The 18,636-nt window shown below is 36.1% G+C and overlaps 1 long non-coding RNA gene across 1 annotated transcript in view; it reads right to left on the reverse strand.

The window, feature by feature from the left end:
- Positions 1 to 3,059: 3,059 nt before the first annotated feature.
- The window catches only part of LOC132345486 (uncharacterized), a 31,617-nt gene continuing 16,040 nt past the window's right edge, over positions 3,060 to 18,636 (reverse strand). The window contains exons 2-3 of the long non-coding RNA XR_009494838.1: positions 14,945 to 15,016; positions 3,060 to 9,700 (exon numbers count right to left, since the gene is read on the reverse strand). This is a non-coding gene — a long non-coding RNA (uncharacterized lncRNA). The remainder of the gene's footprint in view (positions 9,701 to 14,944; positions 15,017 to 18,636) is intronic.

Here is an 18,636-nt window from a genome sequence, read left to right on the forward strand (position 1 = left end):
GGGTTGCAAAGAGTTGGACACGACTGAATGGGGTTTTCAAGGCAAGAATACTGAAGTGGTTTGCCATTCCCTTCTCCAGTGAACCATATTTAGTCAGAACTTTCCACCATGACCTGTCTGTCTTGGCTAGCCCTACAGGGCATGGCTCATAGTTTCTTCCAGTTAGACAATGCTATGTTCCATGTGATCACTTTGATTAGTTGTCTGTGATTTTGGTTTTCATTCTGTCCACCCTCTGAGATAAGAATAAAAAGCTTATGGAAGCTTCCTGATGGTAGAAACTGACTGTGGGGGAAATTGGTTCTTGTTCTGATGGTCAGGCCATGCTGAGTAAATCTTTAATCCTGTTCTCTGTCGGGAGGGGCTTGTTTCCTCCCTGTTGTTTGACCAAACTATGGTGGAGGTAATGAAGATAATGGTGACCTCCTTCAAAATATCCTGTGCATGCACTGCAGCACTCAGTGCCCCCAACCCTGCAGCAGGCTGATCGATGCCTCCGCCGGAGACTCCTGGATACTTACAGGCATTCTGGGTCAGTCTCTTGGGTCACTGCTCCTTTCTCCTGGGTCCTGGTGCACACAAGGTTTTGTTTGTGCCCTCCAAGGGTCTGTTTCCCCAGTCCTGTGTAAGTTCTGGGGGCTCTATGGTGGGGTTAATGGCGACCTCCTCCAAGAGGGCTTATGCCACCTCCAGGTCTATTGCACTCAGATCCCCTGCTCCTGTTGCCAGCCACTTCTGTCCACAGGAGACACTCAAATACTCAAAGGTAGGTCTGACTCAGTCTCTCTGGCTCAGTCTGGATATATGTTCATTATTTGTCAATAAAGTTGGAGGAAAAGAATTTCCTGCACTTACGTATTACATTCTAATGAGGTAATTTTTTCCAGTGACTAAAATATTTGTGTGTGTTGTTCTGTGGTTTTCCTTCCCAGTGCAAAGGTACTAGGAATTCTAAGTTGGTAATCAAAATGTTGCTTTGTGAATATTGTCTGAAAAAACAAAGAGAGATGATGCTAAAATTCATTTCATTTAAGCTATGGGTAAAGTCTAAGAAATTATGTATTCTCTAGAACAAGTGTACTCCCTAATGATTAGTTTAATGATGTCCTTTAGGTTTAAGATTTCACTATCTTGGTCATTGCTGGATAAAAAAGTATAGCCAAATCCTTGCAGATCCCTCTGTTTGGGACCCAGCTGAACCATTTCAGTTTTAAGATCCTTTATTTTTTCCTTTATAGCATTATAACAATTGTAATTATTTATTTGTGTTACAAATTGTTTAGTATCCAGCTCTTCCACTTAACTCTGTGGACCATGAGGATGAAGACTGTCTTTTTTGAATTGTATACTCAGCACCTGGCTCAGTTCTTGACACCTAGTAAGTTTATATTTAATTATTCTCAAAATAGTAATTGAGTGAATTTATCTCTCACCCAGCTTTGGGGAGAAAATATGTAGTAGGCAGTGCTAACAGGCCTCCTTGTATCAATCTCAAATTTCTAAAGAAAGATGAAAAAATATTTTTCATAGGTAAGTCAGATGTCATTTGTATATTTGAGGCAATATGTAAATTAACCACAATAACTTTCCTAGAACTCGAACAGAAATTGCACATATTACCTGAATTATAGCTTTCAAATATATGTCTTGTACACTCCTGATTTCAGTTACCAGAAAATTTCTTTTATTCCTAGGAAGTTGGAATAATATGTTCTCTTCTATGCTGTCAGAAGGGGCTGATTTTGACAATGGAATGTAAAGAATCTATTTTTATTCTTCCAGAGCTTATTTCTAACCTCTGGCAATACAGCTAGCTTTAAAAAAGAATGTTAAGCCTTGGTAATAGTGTTTCCAAGGAGCACATCTAAACTGTTTAACAGAACAAAATCTAAAGATGTTATTAATAATTAATAAGTCATGATAAATGAGAAAGTGTATAAATCATTCCCTTTTATCTGTTGTTAGTGCTTCTTTGGACATTAGATATCATTTTGTTAACCTATTTTTATATCTATGTGAGCACAATAAAACCATAATTCTTTATAATATTTTTTGTGATTCAAAATTCCATCAGTTTACTGTTATTCCTCTTTCACTAGTGCAAATTAGTAAAATTTTACTGTAATTTTGCTACTAATTAAGGGCAAAATAATAATGATAATTTTATTTCTGTATTTATTATATCATGGGATTATTAAAGACAATAATAACTATGATTAGATTATTGAGAAACTTATATTAAACATAGGCTTCATAAAAATCAATAGATCAAATATACATATAGTTTAGAATTAAATTATTTAAATTGGATTTTAATTAATAAGCTGATATTTTTTATAGTATTTGCTATTAGCCAACATTTTATTTTAATGTACATATATACATAAGTGTATATATATAATATACAGACTAAATATTAATTAAAACATCAACTGGTTATATGTCCCGTTAAAAATTCTCTAGTAGGACTTTTGTGTCTTTCTATGTCAGATCATCAAAACAGACATTTTCAATTTTTCATGACTATATTAAATAAATGAGGTTCACACTAATTTGTTCCATGTAGTCAATTAGCCTAGTTAAATTTCTCATGGATGATAACATGAGTTTTATTGGAATGTTCTAAAAGATGCGTATAGGGTTGCACATAAGAACATTCTTAAGTTTTTGCCCTACTTGATCATGCTAGTGACAGATGTAATAGTTTAGAAGTCAGGGCTTTGTGGCAAAAAAAATAAGACTATATATTATAATCTAGTTGAAATTGTAAAATTGTTAGTTTCCTCTGATTAAAAAATTGTAAGCTTGTTTCAGCTATGGGGAGGTAAATGTTGCTCAAGTCAAGAATAGCAATCCATGAAAGTATAATAAATTTTCTAGACACAAATAAATTATCCTTATGAGGAAACATTCTTTTCATTGTTTCTATTTATTATTTCAGTTTGTAATGAGTACTATAGTCAATTTGCTTGCAATGTAATGAAGTTTTATAATACCAGTGAAAAGGATACAGGCACAGTTTTTAAAAATGTAGTTTTACATAAAATCTTTTATTGTCTAGAAATAAGAAACAATTTTTTAGCTCTAGAATTTATCACAAATCTCTAGAAATTTAGCCTTTTCCACCTTTCAAAATACATATGCAAGTCTGCATCTTGTTGGGTGTTATAGTATTAAAATGTTTGCAGTGTTTGCAAGGTACCACTGTCACCTGCTAAAACATTAATGCTAAGTAAATATACAGAAGAGTAAAAGCACCGAGTCATTGAATTATGGTTGTAAATATGCCTTTCACAGGGGAGATATGGTCAAGAAAGCTGCTGAGATTGAATATGTTCTTATTAAATCTATGTGGAATGAAAAAATGAATACTATGATTGGGTTAGCTTGAACTGTGTCTTAGTCCTTTTGAACTGCTATTACAGCCCAAAATATCTTAGACTGTGTGTCTGATTAACAAAAAACCATGTATTTCCCACAGTTTTGAATGCTGAAAGTCCAAGATCAGGGTGTCAGCATGGTCAAGTTCTGTAAGAGCTCTCTTGCTAGTTAACAGACTTCGGTCTTCTTGTGTTCTCAAGTGGCATAGAGAGATGGACAGAGAGAGAGAGAGAGAGAGAGAGAGAGAGAGAGAGAGAGAGAGAATAAGCCCTCTAGTGTCTCTTCTCATAAGGGCACTAATCCCATCATGGGTGCCACAGCCTCATGACCTGATTTAACCCTAATTACCTCCCCAAAGACCATCTCCAAAAACCACCACAGGTGGCTTCAACATTAAATTTTGAAAGGCATAAACATCCATCCCATAATAGTGATATAGTCCAAGGAAATTGTTTTAGCAAATGACATGTGTCATTTAGAGAAAGAGAGAGGGATTGAGAAATGGATCTTTGCCTTTTATAATGAAGGATGATTCTATTTGCAAGCAATTAATACCTCTCATCAATAACAATGCAATGTCAGGTGATGCTAGATATATATGTTTCCTGCCTGATAGAAAAGGTACTGAGATTTACTAAAGAGGAAATTCACAAACTTGTATCAGCTGTACCATGTAAAGGGACGTCATTAGTATTTTAAAATAACCAAATTTTTTTTTACATTTTTAAAACAATATTTCTAAATTAAGTATCTACTCCATGGATTACTAGCAGCAACACTCCTTAACAAGATCTTAAGACCTTTTTATCCTAGCTTTTAAAGTGACTGGAAATAAATATAACAACATTTTTTAATAGAATTTTGAACTAGAATGACTTTATTATCTAGCAGGAAGTTAAGACTTTCGTATACACTTGAAGATGTTAATTATGCTTTCCAAGAGTCTTTTCTTGTTAAAGAAGTAGGGAAAATAGAGCAGTGAAAAATAGCCCATGGAAGAAAAGAGATCAATTGGTAATAAAGAGGAAAACAGGCAAATGCCAAGAGAAAGAACTTTCCCATAAATTATAATCTTTTTCTTGTCTGAAAACTAAATAAAATCAACTTGTGTCTTTAGATTCTTTGCCTTAATTTCTAAGAAAATATTAGAATTCTGAATAGGCATCTGGTCAAGTGTATTTGGCAAGATTATTATAAATTATATTATTACTTAATGGAATTTAGTGTTCATTTAGTGTTCATTTAATTTAGTGTTTCAATATGTAATTTTCTTATAAATCAAAAAGTAGCAACGTTATGCAGTTTTATTAAATGAGCTTGTCTTATGTTGACCCATGTTTGTTTCTCTCAGGTTCAGAATAAATTCTGTTCACATATGGATTTGCTATATTGGAGACAATACGTGGTAATCTATAGCTTTACTTTCCAACATTATTATATTCTGGTTTATAAAATGGTAGACTTTATGTGACTGGAGATCAACTAAATGAAATTCAACAAATTTAAAACAAAGATAGAATTCTCGTAATTATATTGTAGAAGACATAGTAATTATTAGTAATAGCAGGACTGTAATGTAACTTTTCAGTTTTCATTTAAAAGTGTAGAAAAATTAGGAATATTGGACAGCTTCCCTAAAGAATTAGTATGGTCATATTTCCAGAATTGAGTACTATATTTTAAGATAAAATATTTAGAATGAGACAAAGAAGAGAAGCATTCCAGCTGTGATTTTTATGTCTCCTGTAGCTGTGGCCCACCTGCCCCAAGCATCAGTGGTTCAAACAATGGGCTTTCTTGGCTCTGTAATATATTTGTTGGAAAAAGCTGAAGCAATTAGCAGAGGCAATTTCAAATGAGAAGACTCAAGAGAATTATGTCAGTGAGGCTATTGAATAAAACATATCTTCGGTTATATTTTCTGTATAATATTAGCACAGTTAAAAGAACTTGCTCAGTTTTGCCTGGAGTGGGCTATCTTTAGTCCCTCAATCTCTATCCCAATAGTTAATTATCATTATTAATATTTCCATAACAATATATGCTTTTTAACATAAGTGCTTTCTAAAAAGTTTTTTAAGAAATTTCTCTTCTCTGTGGTTGATGAGGCAAAAGTTAATTCAAGTAAGATTCACAGGAAAACAACAAATTATATGGATCCTATGTCTCAGGTGGAAACCACCTGCAGTTAGCTTTGACACAAGTCAACAGATTGCAGTTCATGCTGATTGAAGGGAAAGGTAACTAATTTATGGAAGGTCACCTCTCGGAGTGAGCCAAAAATCCAACACAAACCTCTGTCCTTATTCTCCATGATCTTGTGCCCCCCAAATAATATTATAAAGATTTAGAATCCAATTGGCAATAAAACCGTAATGTGAACACATACAACTGAATGTAGCATTAAAACTGCCAGCTATCACTATTCTTTCTTAATGTGCGGCAGCCAGGACACAATGAGAAGTGAGATATGATCCCCAAAGGTCCTGAGCTTTAGCTCCAGGATTGAATAATGTCCTATTGAGGATTGACTTTCTGTTACCTGAGTCAGGTTAGATTGTTAAAAGCAACAGACTGCGTCTCTGGTGGGATTTCTAATACAAATTTGAAATAGCAATAATCAACATACATACATGCCAATGGCTGTTTAAAAGTCAAGCTCGTTCAATTAAAAAAAAAGTCTCACAACTTAGAAATGTGACTTAAAAATCTCGAGGGCAATTCCTTCCCACACTCACAACTATTTGCTCTCCCCTATCAACTTCTCTCTTTTATCTTTACTTCTCAGAAGCTTTCGGGGTGCTAAGTGTTTCCTGAATCATACGCTCTCCCAAAAGACCTACTTTGGCTCTCTTTTTTCTCTCACTTTACATCAGTAGGAAAGATTTGCCTATATACATAGGATAAATCTTTAATCTCTTTCCTTTGCTTTTCACTTTAATGAGAAACACTGGGAGACTAGGAATTACATAGTGATATTCTAGCTGTTATTTTCTCACTGAAAAATACAATTTTGGAAATCATTTAATTTTTCTTTGTTTTCATACAAAATGCCCCATTTCTGGAGGAGAAATGTGCTCTATCTAGGAAGCAAAATGTGCTGAGTAGAGCAGAAAGTAAGGTATCTGGGCTTGGCGTGTACTAATATCACCCCCTGTTCTAGTCACTAAAAACTGAAAACATTTAAAGATTCCCACTCTCATAATTTTCTAATGGATTATTGTAAAAGATACTAATACAATCCATACTAAAATGGGAAAAAAGGGAGGAAAGAAAGATGGAAGATAAGCTAGTATAAAATATTCAAGCCCACAATCATTTTAAAAAGCTGAATTCAGCAAAGGGCTGTTGACCCATGAGACATGAATCTGTTTTCAAAGACATCTTTCATGTCCCACACCTTAAATTCTCAGCTGCCATTAACACTTGGCCTATTGTTTTACCCATCTTTACACCTTTTGTCTAAAATACAAAGAAAAGTTTCCAATTTGACAGAGGATTGCCAAACGCACGTAGAAAGTAGTCAAAGACGGTGAATTTCTTTGAGTTCAAGGCCTCCTGACAGAATCTCCAGGACCAGTCCTCTGCTTCAGAACCCCGAGCAGGTGTTTGCATACAAGCTTCTGTTGGTCCTAAACATACCCCAGTAATGACCACTGTTCTCCTGAACTGCTTCCTTAATTCTCTTTAGTACCAATCAGACACAATACCCAGAACAACCAAGGAAAATGCTTGTGTATGTGCATAGTTCTCCCAAATCCTAGTGTCCTCTTCCTTTTTACAATGATAAGGTTGAGTTCTACTGCTGCATTTCCACTTTGGTCTCTATTTCTAAGTTTTCACTAATTTCACTCATGATGCCTCCCTCGCTTTGAGGGACTGGAACTCTGTTTAGGTCTAATGATTGAGAACTCCTGTTTCCTGCTTCTCACCAGGTCTGGAGAGTGAGGTGTTACCAAGTCCCCTACCTGGGACCTTGACAAATGGATAGACTTTCTAAATGGAAATACCTGCCACTGAAATTCTGCTGAGACTCTTGTTATTATTAATTATTATAGTATTATATAGTATATTATAGTATATTTCAGAATCACTATTCCAGGTGAATTGTCTCATAAATAAGATAGCTCTCTGATTCCCTCATCTGATTTGACACAGTCTAGACTGTAAAATTCTTGAAATAGAGAATATAGCGTTCATTCTTTTTTATACTCCAGAGCCTGGCATAGTTAATACTGTAGCTAGAGGCAAGAATGAATTAATTCCTCTACACAGCAGGCTGAATCATGATTCTCCAAAGTTGCCCCTGTTCTAATCCCTGGAACCTGTGAATATATGATGTTACATAGAAAAGGAGGAGTTTGCAGATGTCATTGAGGCTATGGACCTTAAAATAAGGAGAGTAATTTAGATTATCCAGGTGGGCCCAGTCTAGCCACATGATCCCTTAAAAGCAGCAACATTCTCTGGCTGGAGTAAACAGATACAGTGAAACGAGGAAGGCAGAATAGGAGCAGCAACAGGTAAAGTCAGAGAAGGATCTGGTATAGGTGGCTGTTTGTATGAACTATATAGGGGCTTCTAGGAGCAACCTCCAGGAACTGAATTTGGCCAACAACATGAATGAACCTGGAAGTGGATTCCTCTGCAGAACATGCAGTAAGAAATGCTACTCTTGTGAACTTCTTGATTTTAGCCCACGAAGAGCCATGTGAGAACTTTGATCTATAGAAGTTGTGAAATAATTAAGCTGTGACCTTAAGCTTATGGTTATTTTTTTATAAATCCATAGAAAACTAATACACCTCTACATTCATAAGTTTCTCTGGTGTAGTTCCCTGGTGTGGATCATGTCTCACATCTATTCTCCTCCATATGTTCTTGAATACCATGCCTAGGAGGAATTGCTATTAGAGCAATTAAAGATTTCCCCAATGCAGGCCAATTTAATATAAAATATTTCTTTCCTTTGAACATACTCATAGCAGATGAAACTCAGATTCTCTAAATACATCAAATTCTTAAAGCATTCACTCCTTGATGCTTTAATTCCAGCAGTTGTCAAAGTTTTAAGTATACAAGAACCACCTAGAGGGCTTGTTAATATAGGAATTGCTGGGCCCCAATCCCAGTGTTTCTGATTCAGTAGGTCTGGAACCAGAGATGTTTATTTCTAAAATAAGCTCCCAGGTGATGCTGTGCTGCTAGTTAGATGAATATCCTTTGAGGACCACCATTTACTAAAGTCAAGTGATTTCTTCTGTTCATAAGATATTAATTTATTTTATTCATGATCCTTCTTAAACCTATTTATATACATAGGAAATATTCATCTCATCTAGGTATGAATGTCTTATTCTCTTCCATAGGAGAGTAGAAAAGTTCAAATCAGCAAATTTTTCTGATGACAAAGTAGATTATTGAGGTCCCTGGTTAAAGTAGGGACCAGGGACTTGGTGGGTTAAAGTAGGTTAAGAAACCCATCTACCAATGCAGGAGACACTGGTTCTGTCCCTGGTCGGGGAAGATCCCACATGCCTTTGAGCAGCTAATCCACAGTGACACAACTATTCAGCCTGTGCTCTAGAGCCCTGGAACTGCAATTTCTGAGCCCATGGACTACAACTACTGAAGCCTGTATGCCTAGAGTTGTTGCTTCACAGCAAGAGAAGGCACCACGAGAAACCCACACACCACATCTAGAGAGTAATCCCTGCTTGCCGCAACTAGGGAAAGCCTGCAAACAGCAACAAAAACCTGCGCAGCCAAAAAATGGGTTACTGAAATTTGAAGATTACTTATGCCAGTGTTTCCGAAGAGAGAGGCTATTGGTATGTAAGTTAGGATAATTCTTCACTGTGTCAAATTTTACTGAAGTCCAATGTACTACTTCTGGTTCTTGTCCATATATTGCCCATAGCATTCCCTGGTCATTGTGATAACCAACAATGTTTCCACACATTTCCAAATGTCCCTGTAGAGGATGTACAGCACAAACTGAGAACTATAAATCTATGTTATTAACATTTACATGCTATTCTTCCCTAATACTAGTAAGGATTTTCAAATTTTATTCTGTTTTATTCATAAGTACTGGTTATTCTAGATACTTTAATTAATAGAATATATTACTATGTTAACTCCCTGAGGCCAAAACCAAGAAAAATATGTGGCTGGTACCATGAATTGGCTCACACAAAAACCATATTCCTTTCACTTGTAAGGATGCAGAGGCCGGAAAGTACAGGCAACCATTTACCAGAGTTCCTGAAGTTTCGCTGTGTGATTTAAATTCCACCAATCATTGGATCCTCTTGACCTGGAATCAGGAAAAAGACATCTATGAAGAGGAACTAAGCAAGAAGCATCTATTTTAGTCATATACATTATAGTAATAGTGATATATTTTGAAGTCAGAAACTGCAGCAATAGCTTCCAAATTTACTAGTCAACTTCCTGACTCCACAGATTCCCACCATTTTCAAGCTAGTAGATTCCTGAACTATCCAGTTCTACTGCATAGCTTTAGGACACTTTCCTGGAAGCTATGACTTTAGGACTCAAACCTCAAAGTTCAGCCATAACTCAATTTCTTTAGCATTCCCCCAAATTCCGTAAGCCGTATCATAGTAAGGAATAAATCCTCTTATATTCAAACTAGCTAGCAAGGGGGTGTTCTCTCTATCATAAAATACAGATAAAATCTCTACTCAATACAGAATACAATTAGAAGTAAATAATAATCAGAATAAAATGGTTTTTTGTTTGTTTGCTTTAAAATCTAGAATAAAAGTAATTCAGAAGTAATTCTTCCCAGATGTATGAATGAAACAAAAAGGTTATAGTAGGTACATAATACTTTTGCTGGATGGAAATCTAGTGGCAGTTCAAGAAGGCAAAAATAAAAGATATCTGACTATTAATGGTGTTTGAATTACAGATAAACAAAGTAGTTTTTATCCTGGTAACTTCTCTTTATTCTCTCTCTACTTCAAGCTGTCAAAGTGGAACATATTTTGTCATTTTATGATCTATTTGGCTTTTCTCAAATTTTTCATTCAAAATGCAGTTGTATAGAATTTAAAGACTACCAGGTAGAATTTACCACTTTTTACCAGTGTCCCATATGGAAGAAAAGAGTTGCATGTATGGATTAATAGAAGATGCTGAACTAGATCACTGATAGTGAAAGTTGGGTGCAAAGGTAACTATGAGAGCTTATACAGCCCCACTTGCCTCAGCTTAAAGCAGACACACATCCACAGCCACAACTGCTGGCCTCAGGGGAGGCAGAGACATTCTGGTGACATTATTGAACATTCTAAATATTGTAAAACTGATTTATCAGCCAATCTATCTAGTGTTTAATGGCCAGGCTTATGCCATAGTGGTGTCTGGTTTTCCTTTCTTAATCAAACCCAAAATTTAATGCTGGCTTTCCCATAGGGAGCCAGCACCAGGGAAGCATTATATTATATATATATTTTTAATGTTTAACTTAGTTACTTCTTCAATTTTTCATTTGATGTTCCTCATGTTTTACTAGTATTCAAAATTCATCATTTAAAATATACACATCTATCCATGTCTAGCTATTCCTTTGTTTCCAATTTACAGACTCAAACATATGGCACCCCGCTCCAGTACTCTTGCTTGGAAAATCTCATGGATGGAGAAGCCTGGTAGGCTGTAGTTGATGGGGTGGCTAAGAGTTGGACACGACTGAGCGACTTCTCTTTCACTTTTCATTTTCATGCATTGGAGAAGGAAATGGCAACCCACTCCAGTGTTCTTGCCTGGAGAATCCCAGGGACAGGGGAGCCTGTTGGCTTCTGTCTATGGGGTCGCACAGAGTCAGACACGACTGAAGCGACTTAGCAGTAGCAGTAGCAGTAAACCACAGTTAGCTCACAGAAATCCTTTCTGTGAATAAGAGATCACAAAAGATGTGGAGCTTGAAAATTTTGTATTACATTATTGCAGTACAAATGAAATTGAATATTAAATATAATTTCTTAAAATTTCTACAGGTATTTCCAAAACTCATGCTTTCAGTTCAGTTCAGTTCAGTCACTCAGTCATGTCCGACTCTTTGAGACCCCATGAATCGCAGCACACCAGGCCTCCCTGTCCATCACCAACTCCCAGAGTTCACTCAAACTCATGTCCATCGAGTTGGTGATGCCATCCAGCCATCTGATTCTGTGTCATCCCCTTCTGCTCCTGCCCCCAATCCCTCCCAGCATCAGGGTCTTTTCCAATGAGTCAAATCTTCGCATGAGGTGGCCAAAGTATTGGAGTTTCAGCTTTAGCATCAGTCCTTCCAATGAACATCCAGGACTGATCTCCTTTAGAATGGACTGGTTGGATCTCCTTACATTCCAAGGGACTCTCAAGAGTCTTCTCTAGCACCACAGTTCAAAAGCATCAATTCTTTGGTGCTCAGCTTTCTTCACAGTCCAACTCACATCCGTACATGACCACTGGAAAAACCATAGCCTTGAGTAGACAGACCTTTGTTGGCAAAGCAATGTCTCTGCTTTTGAATATGCTATCTAGGTTGGTCATAACTTTCCTTCCAAGGAGTAAGTGTCTTTTAATTTCATGGCATCAATCACCATCTGCAGTGATTTTCGAGCCCCCAAAAATAAAGTCTGACACTGTTTCCACTGTTTCCCCATCTATTTCCCATGAAGTGGTGGGACCAGATGCCATGATCTTCGTTTTCTGAATATTGAGCTTTAAGCCAACTTTTTCACTCTCCTCTTTCACTTTCATCAAGAGGCTTTTTAGTTCCTCTTCACTTTCTGCCATAAGGGTGGTGTCATCTGCATATCTGAGGTTATTGATATTTTTCCTGGTAATCTTGATTTCAGCTTGTGTTTCTTCCAGTCCAGCGTTTCTCATGATGTTCTCTGCATATAAGTTAAATAAGCAGGGTGACAATATACAGCCTTGACGTACTCCTTTTCCTATTTGGAACCAGTCTTTTGTTCCATGTCCAGGTCTAACTGTTGCTTTCTGACCTGCATATAGGTTTCTCAGGAGGCAGGTCAGGTGGTCTGGTATTCCCATCTCTTTTAGAATTTTCCACAGTTTGTTGTGATCCACACAGTCAAAGGCTTTGGCATAGTCAATAAAGCAGAAATAGATGTTTTTCTGGAACTCTCTTGCTTTTCTGATGATCCAGCGGATGTTGGCAATTTGATCTCTGGTTCCTCTGCCTTTTCTAAAACCAGCTTGAACATCTGGAAGTTCACAGTTCACATATTGCTGAAGCCTGGCTTGGAGAATTTTGAGCATTACTTTACTAGTGTGTGAGATGAGTGCAGTTGTGTGGTAGTTTGAGCATTCTTTGGCATTGCCTTTCTTTGGGATTGGAATGAAAACTGACCTTTTCCAGTCCTGCGGCCACTGCTGAGTTTTCCAAATTTGCTGGCATATTGAGTGCAGCACTTTCACAGCATTATCTTTAAGAATTTGAAATAGCTCAACTGGAATTCCATCACCTTCACTAGCTTTGTTCCTAGTGATGCTTTCTAAGGCCCACTTGACTTCACATTCCAGGATGTCTGGCTCTAGGTGAGTGATCACACCATCATGATTATCTGGGTCGTGAAGATCTTTTTTGTACAGTTCTTTTGTGTATTCTTGCTACCTCTTCTTAATATCTTCTGTTTCTGTTAGGTCCATACCATTTCTATCCTTTATCAAGCCTCCCACCATTCTGTTTGACTTTCTTGTTAACTCTTTTGCTGTCGTTCTGCTGTTGCTCTGGTTCTCCTTCCATCTTTCTCTCTTTCTATATCATTCTTCCTTTTCCCCCCTCCTTTTTTCTTCAGTGTTCCTTCCCTTTCTTCTCTGCCTCACTCAGAGCCCTCTCCCCCTAAACCAAACACTAACCATAAATCCTTACTTTTCTTACTTATGCGTTCACTTTGGTTCCTACTCTTAAATTCGGCAGACTCTGAATATTTTAAGAGTGTATCTAAAGAATTCCAAGGTCTTCATCTTGTATTCTTTGATATTTGGGGTTGGGAGGTTGGAGGGTTGGAGGGCTGTGGGTGCTGTAGAAAGATTTAAAGAACATGTCATGTTTTCTGGTTACATAGAGATTTATATTTCAGTTATTGGTGTTGGAATAAAATAAATATTAGTAATTGCTTGGTGAGATTAAAGTGAAAGTGAAAGTTGCTCAGTCATGTCTGACTCTTTGCAAACCCATGGACTATAGAGTCCATGGAATTCTCCAGGCCAGAATACTGGAGTGGGTAGCCGTTCCCTTCTCCAGGGGATCCTCCCAACCCAGGGATTAAACCCTGGTCTCCTGCATTGCAGGCAGATTCTTTACCAGCTGAGTCACCAGGGAATAAATATTTCAAATTAGAGAATTTGGGGGAAGATATATAATTATAAGCTTTATATTTCCAAGGCATCAAATTAATTTTAGCTGATATTGGTTGACTGATTTCTTCCATCATATATCTTTCCATTAGCAGCTGAAATTAAATCTTGATAACTGTATGTATATGTTTTGAATACATGTTTTTATATCAAGTAAATTCTAAAAGGATATTAAAATCTTAATTTATTATTCTAATACTCTAATGCTTTTTACCTGCTTTATAAAGTTTAGTTTTTTCTTTTTTCTAGCTTCTTGCTTCACTGTATCTATTGCTGTCCTATAATTTCTCATGACTTACATTATTGCCAAAATCATTTTCTGTTTCCTAATCACACAGCTTGACAGTGCTGTCACTCTTCCTCCCTTCAATACTCCATTCCAGCTGCATTTGGAATCCTCACAGATAATAAACATGAACTTAATAGACATGCTCCTCAAGACTGGTAATGAGAAGGAAAAATGAAACTATCTCATTCAGGAGCTGAAATTATTAACTCTGAATTTCCTCATTTGTCTCATTTAATGTGGTAATTCATGTGCTAGCACATTTAAAACTATACAGTGTTATGCAAATATTGGTTATTATTTACAATAATAATAAAAACAAAATACTTTCTCTTCCCTACCTCCGTAGTCTTCAGAAGCTAGTTCAAAGCATAAATGTTATGAACTGTGATTTCACTCACTAAAGGCTGGTCAGAAAAGAGGCTAACAAAAGCTTAGTTTTGACAGTAAAATGTAGTAGAAAATGCATCTATGGATGACAGCCATTTACAAGGATTTTTGAGATCCTGGAAGATACTTCCCAGATGAAGATGTAAACATAAACAAATCATAAGATGGCTACTCAATGAGAAGATTTGCTTTAGGCTTACATGAAAGAACTAGTTGCCATAACTCATTTAGATGGAGTCATAACACAGAATTTACAGTAGTAGACACATTTGACTTTTATTGTATTTTCAGAGGAAAAAAAAAAACCTATTTTATCGGTGAAGTGAAGCAGGGAAAAAGTAAGTTGGTATAGAAAGCAAGCAAATATTTATCTGAAAACCTTCAAAGTTGCCCCCAAACCTAGAGGTGTCTGGTAGGGTCATTGGCAAGGGGTTGGTAGGAAGGGCAGAAGGCTTGGGAGAGGAAGTTTGCCAAGAAACTCACAAAAATGTCAGGGAGAAGTGTCAAAGCATCGTTTTCCATCTCCTGGGACTCACCAAAAGTCAAGATAGCACACTGGCAAAGTATGGTGAAAACAAACAAATAATCAATCAAAAAGTCTTCATGATACATTTCTTTTCCTAAAATAGAACAGTTAATATCTATAAAATAACTTAAAGTATTTCAGAAAGACCATAATATGTCTGATCATTCCTTAATTCATTAATTCTCTAGGCAGGGCTTTCACTTCATTTCTGGTACACGCATAAAAGTAGAGCCAAATACAAAGACTATGGGCAAAACAGCAATAAGAACAACAACAGTAAGATAACATGGCTGAAAGGTAACAATCTGGCCAGTATTCCACCTAAAAGATCTTTGTGACTCTGAATGGGCAGTTTATTGACAGTTGGATTTTTCCCCTCTCTTGTTGATTTTCCTCTCTACTGTTTTGTCAATATGTTACTTCAGTTTCAATATGAATTTTAGGTACATGTTATATCCTGAAATCTACTGTTTGACTCCCCTCAGTCCTTAAATCTCCTTTAGAATGTTATTAAAGCTATTTAATATGATTATTTCGGATCTAAACACCTACAGCATACAAGCTTTTTATGATCTACTCAGGTATAGCTACGCCCTGGTCTTTTAAATATAAATTGACTTCAGTTGCATAAAAAGTTATAACATAAAAAGATTAAGGCAATCAATAGAAATAAACATAGCTAGATCAGGGAAGAGAATCAAGAAAGGGGAGGCTCATAGATACATGCAGGAAGTAACAAATTAACAAGGATTTTTATAATGGCATAATTAATGAACTGCAATTTTACATTAGTCTTCAGCAAAAGAAATATGGAGAAGGAGTAAGGGTAATTATGCATTAATGAAGACTATGATAATAGAGTAGCAATATTGGAGAGCTGTAATGGAATTCAATTTTGTAAAGGAAAATTCCAGAAAGACAGTTGATAAAGCAACATATTGATATGAGCTGGTCAATTGTTCTCAGAAAATTACTTTCTAACTTAACTACAGTATTAAAATTTCAATTTTACTTATAAAAGTACAAAGAAAAAGAGAATGTTATCATAATATAAATATATTAGTCATTTCTATGTATAATTTAATTTTTGTTATTCTTTTAAAGGCTTTTATTTTTATTTAAAAAAAAATAAGTATTTATCCCAAAACAACTATGAAAAGAGTTACAAAGCTAGAGGCTCAGAGGAATTAAATAATTTTATAAATGTGCACTCATCTATTAAATAGAACCAAAGCCACAGATAGCACCTGGAGTGTTTCTCTTGATGCTAACTTGTTCTCCTACATCACCACCTAACCTCAGCCCTGGGTGTTAACCTGAATAATATCTTTCTATTTACACTTTCTTTTTAATTGTATTTAAGATGAATTTATTCCAACATTGCCAGACTTTCTACTTTATGCCATGCTGAAAAAAATTCACTTTTAAATACAATTTATTTGTCATTAGAAATGAAGTCAATAAAGATGATTTACTCTAGTACTGCCTTTGGGTATTTCTCTTTTTCTATTTCTAGAAGTAAATAAATCATCACTTTTTGAAGGAGGTAAATTGTAACTAGAAGGAAGTCAGTGATACATGACTGGTTCTTTCAGTAATACAGTGGCCACTCTTCACATATATTCCTACTTGTACTAACATAGTTTCTCTCTTTATAGGCAAGGATCGTAATATGAAGTTTGTTGGCTTTTGGGAGTTTGCTTTGGTAAAATAAAAATATAGAATAGAAGAATAAAATTTAGAAAAATGAGATACAGTTAGCTAAGCAGATGAGGCCATTTGCTGTTTTAATTATCAATTCAGTTCAGTCCAATTGCTCAATTGTGTCCAACTCTTTGCGACCCCACCGACTGCAGCATGCCAGGCTTCCTTGTCCGTCAACAACTCCGGGAGCTTGCTCAATTAATTATCAAAAGTTTTCAAAATAAAATTGCATTTTAAAATGAGCTAATGATACAACTTCTCTGTACAACTGTTTTCTTGATTAAGATTTTATAGTAAGTAATAAATGAGAAAATTCAAGAATATGATGTATTGTTATTGAAACATACAGGAATTAGAATTTGAAATGGGTCTTTAATAAGTGATTATTTTTCATCATACAGGCTCCCTGAGGTAAATGGTTTATATATTAAACTAGAAAAGTAATGAAAAAGAAAAGCTATTGTTTTTCTCATGCAATCAAAAAGAAATAAAATTTAACAATATGGACTTTTCTCTTAGGTACTTACAATAAAAGACCTTGACTGTCAAAATGTCATTATCATTGAAAGGAAGACATTAGTCAAAAGAAACAATAATATTTGAGCAAGTTATTTCTTAGCCTCTGTGACTACTTCTGTAAGCATTTTAATTTTTGGATTAGCTTTTCTCCAAAGACTTTAAGACAACATATATAAAAGTAAACAGACCTTAAGCATTATAAAATATAAAATATTGAAACAAAAAAGGGAAATAGGGAAGAAGGAAAGTGAGAAAAAAGCAACCAGTATGAGACATAGTAGTCAAGAACCCTACTAACCTGGTAAAGATCAGTAAATAAAGCAATACTACCGTCTATTTCCTGAGTGAATATGTTTTATGTGAATATTGCTTTCAGGTTCCTCTCAGGAAAAAGGGTGGGTGAGAGACTCAAATTATATACTGCCCTGTGCCCAGTAGCTTCAGTCATGTCCGACTCTTTGGGACCTTGTGTACTGTAGCCTGCTAGGTTTCTCTGTCCATGGGATTCTCCAAGTAAGAATACTAGAGTGGGTTGTCCTTCCCTCCTACAGAGGACCTTCCTGACCCAGGAATCAAACCCCTGGCTCCTGCATTGCAGGCAGATTCTTTACCACTAAGCCACTGGGGAAGCCCCACTTTAACTCTCTTTGAAAATGAATTGGTCAATACAATCCTCCTTTGTTTATTAGGAAGAAGGGAAGAGGTCAGGCCATTGAGCAGAAACAAAAGCAGATGGTAGAGTCAACAATTCCCTTTCCTCCCCTCATCCCCTTAAAGAAGATTTAGGAAAGGTGAGGAACGTATGAGTTCTCTTGATTTCAAATAGTTTCTATATCAGGAGAAACTGGTGTAAAGACGCTTTATAAATGTTACAGGTGTTTGCATTCAAGTGTGATCACACAGATGCTGGCTGTGTTGGGTTGCAAGTCATCCTCAGAAGTAACATGTCACAGATTTTCCCTAAATCCCCAAGCCGAACATCAGCTGTGGCTAAGTTTTGCATTTTCCTTCCTGGATATGAAGATCTCTCAGCTCATGCCCATGATTATCACTTTGTTACTTGAATCAATTTAAAGTAAAGCTGGAAAAAATAAACATCATCAGAAACTGATTTACTGTGAATAAGACTTGTCATACTGTGGACAAAGAGATAACCAGTTCTATCAGGCCTATTTCCACTGGCTTAATCGCCTTAGAATTTGGGGCCTCCAAGTCCACTCAAAACAGTTCTGCCAAGTGCAGCCTAAGGGAAGACCTATATCTGCCTTAATCCAGACAATTTTTATGCTAAGTATTTCTTCATTTCTTCAGCATAAACACAGTGTGCAAGAGACTATTAATGCCCATTTCTTGCGGATCCCAAAATGGAAAGCCAACTACTCTCTGACCACCCTGCATCTTCCTCTGGATTTTTCTCATATGTTTT

This window comes from Bos taurus, chromosome 6 (genome assembly GCF_002263795.3).
Source record: "Bos taurus isolate L1 Dominette 01449 registration number 42190680 breed Hereford chromosome 6, ARS-UCD2.0, whole genome shotgun sequence".
Classification (NCBI taxonomy): domain Eukaryota; kingdom Metazoa; phylum Chordata; class Mammalia; order Artiodactyla; family Bovidae; genus Bos; species Bos taurus.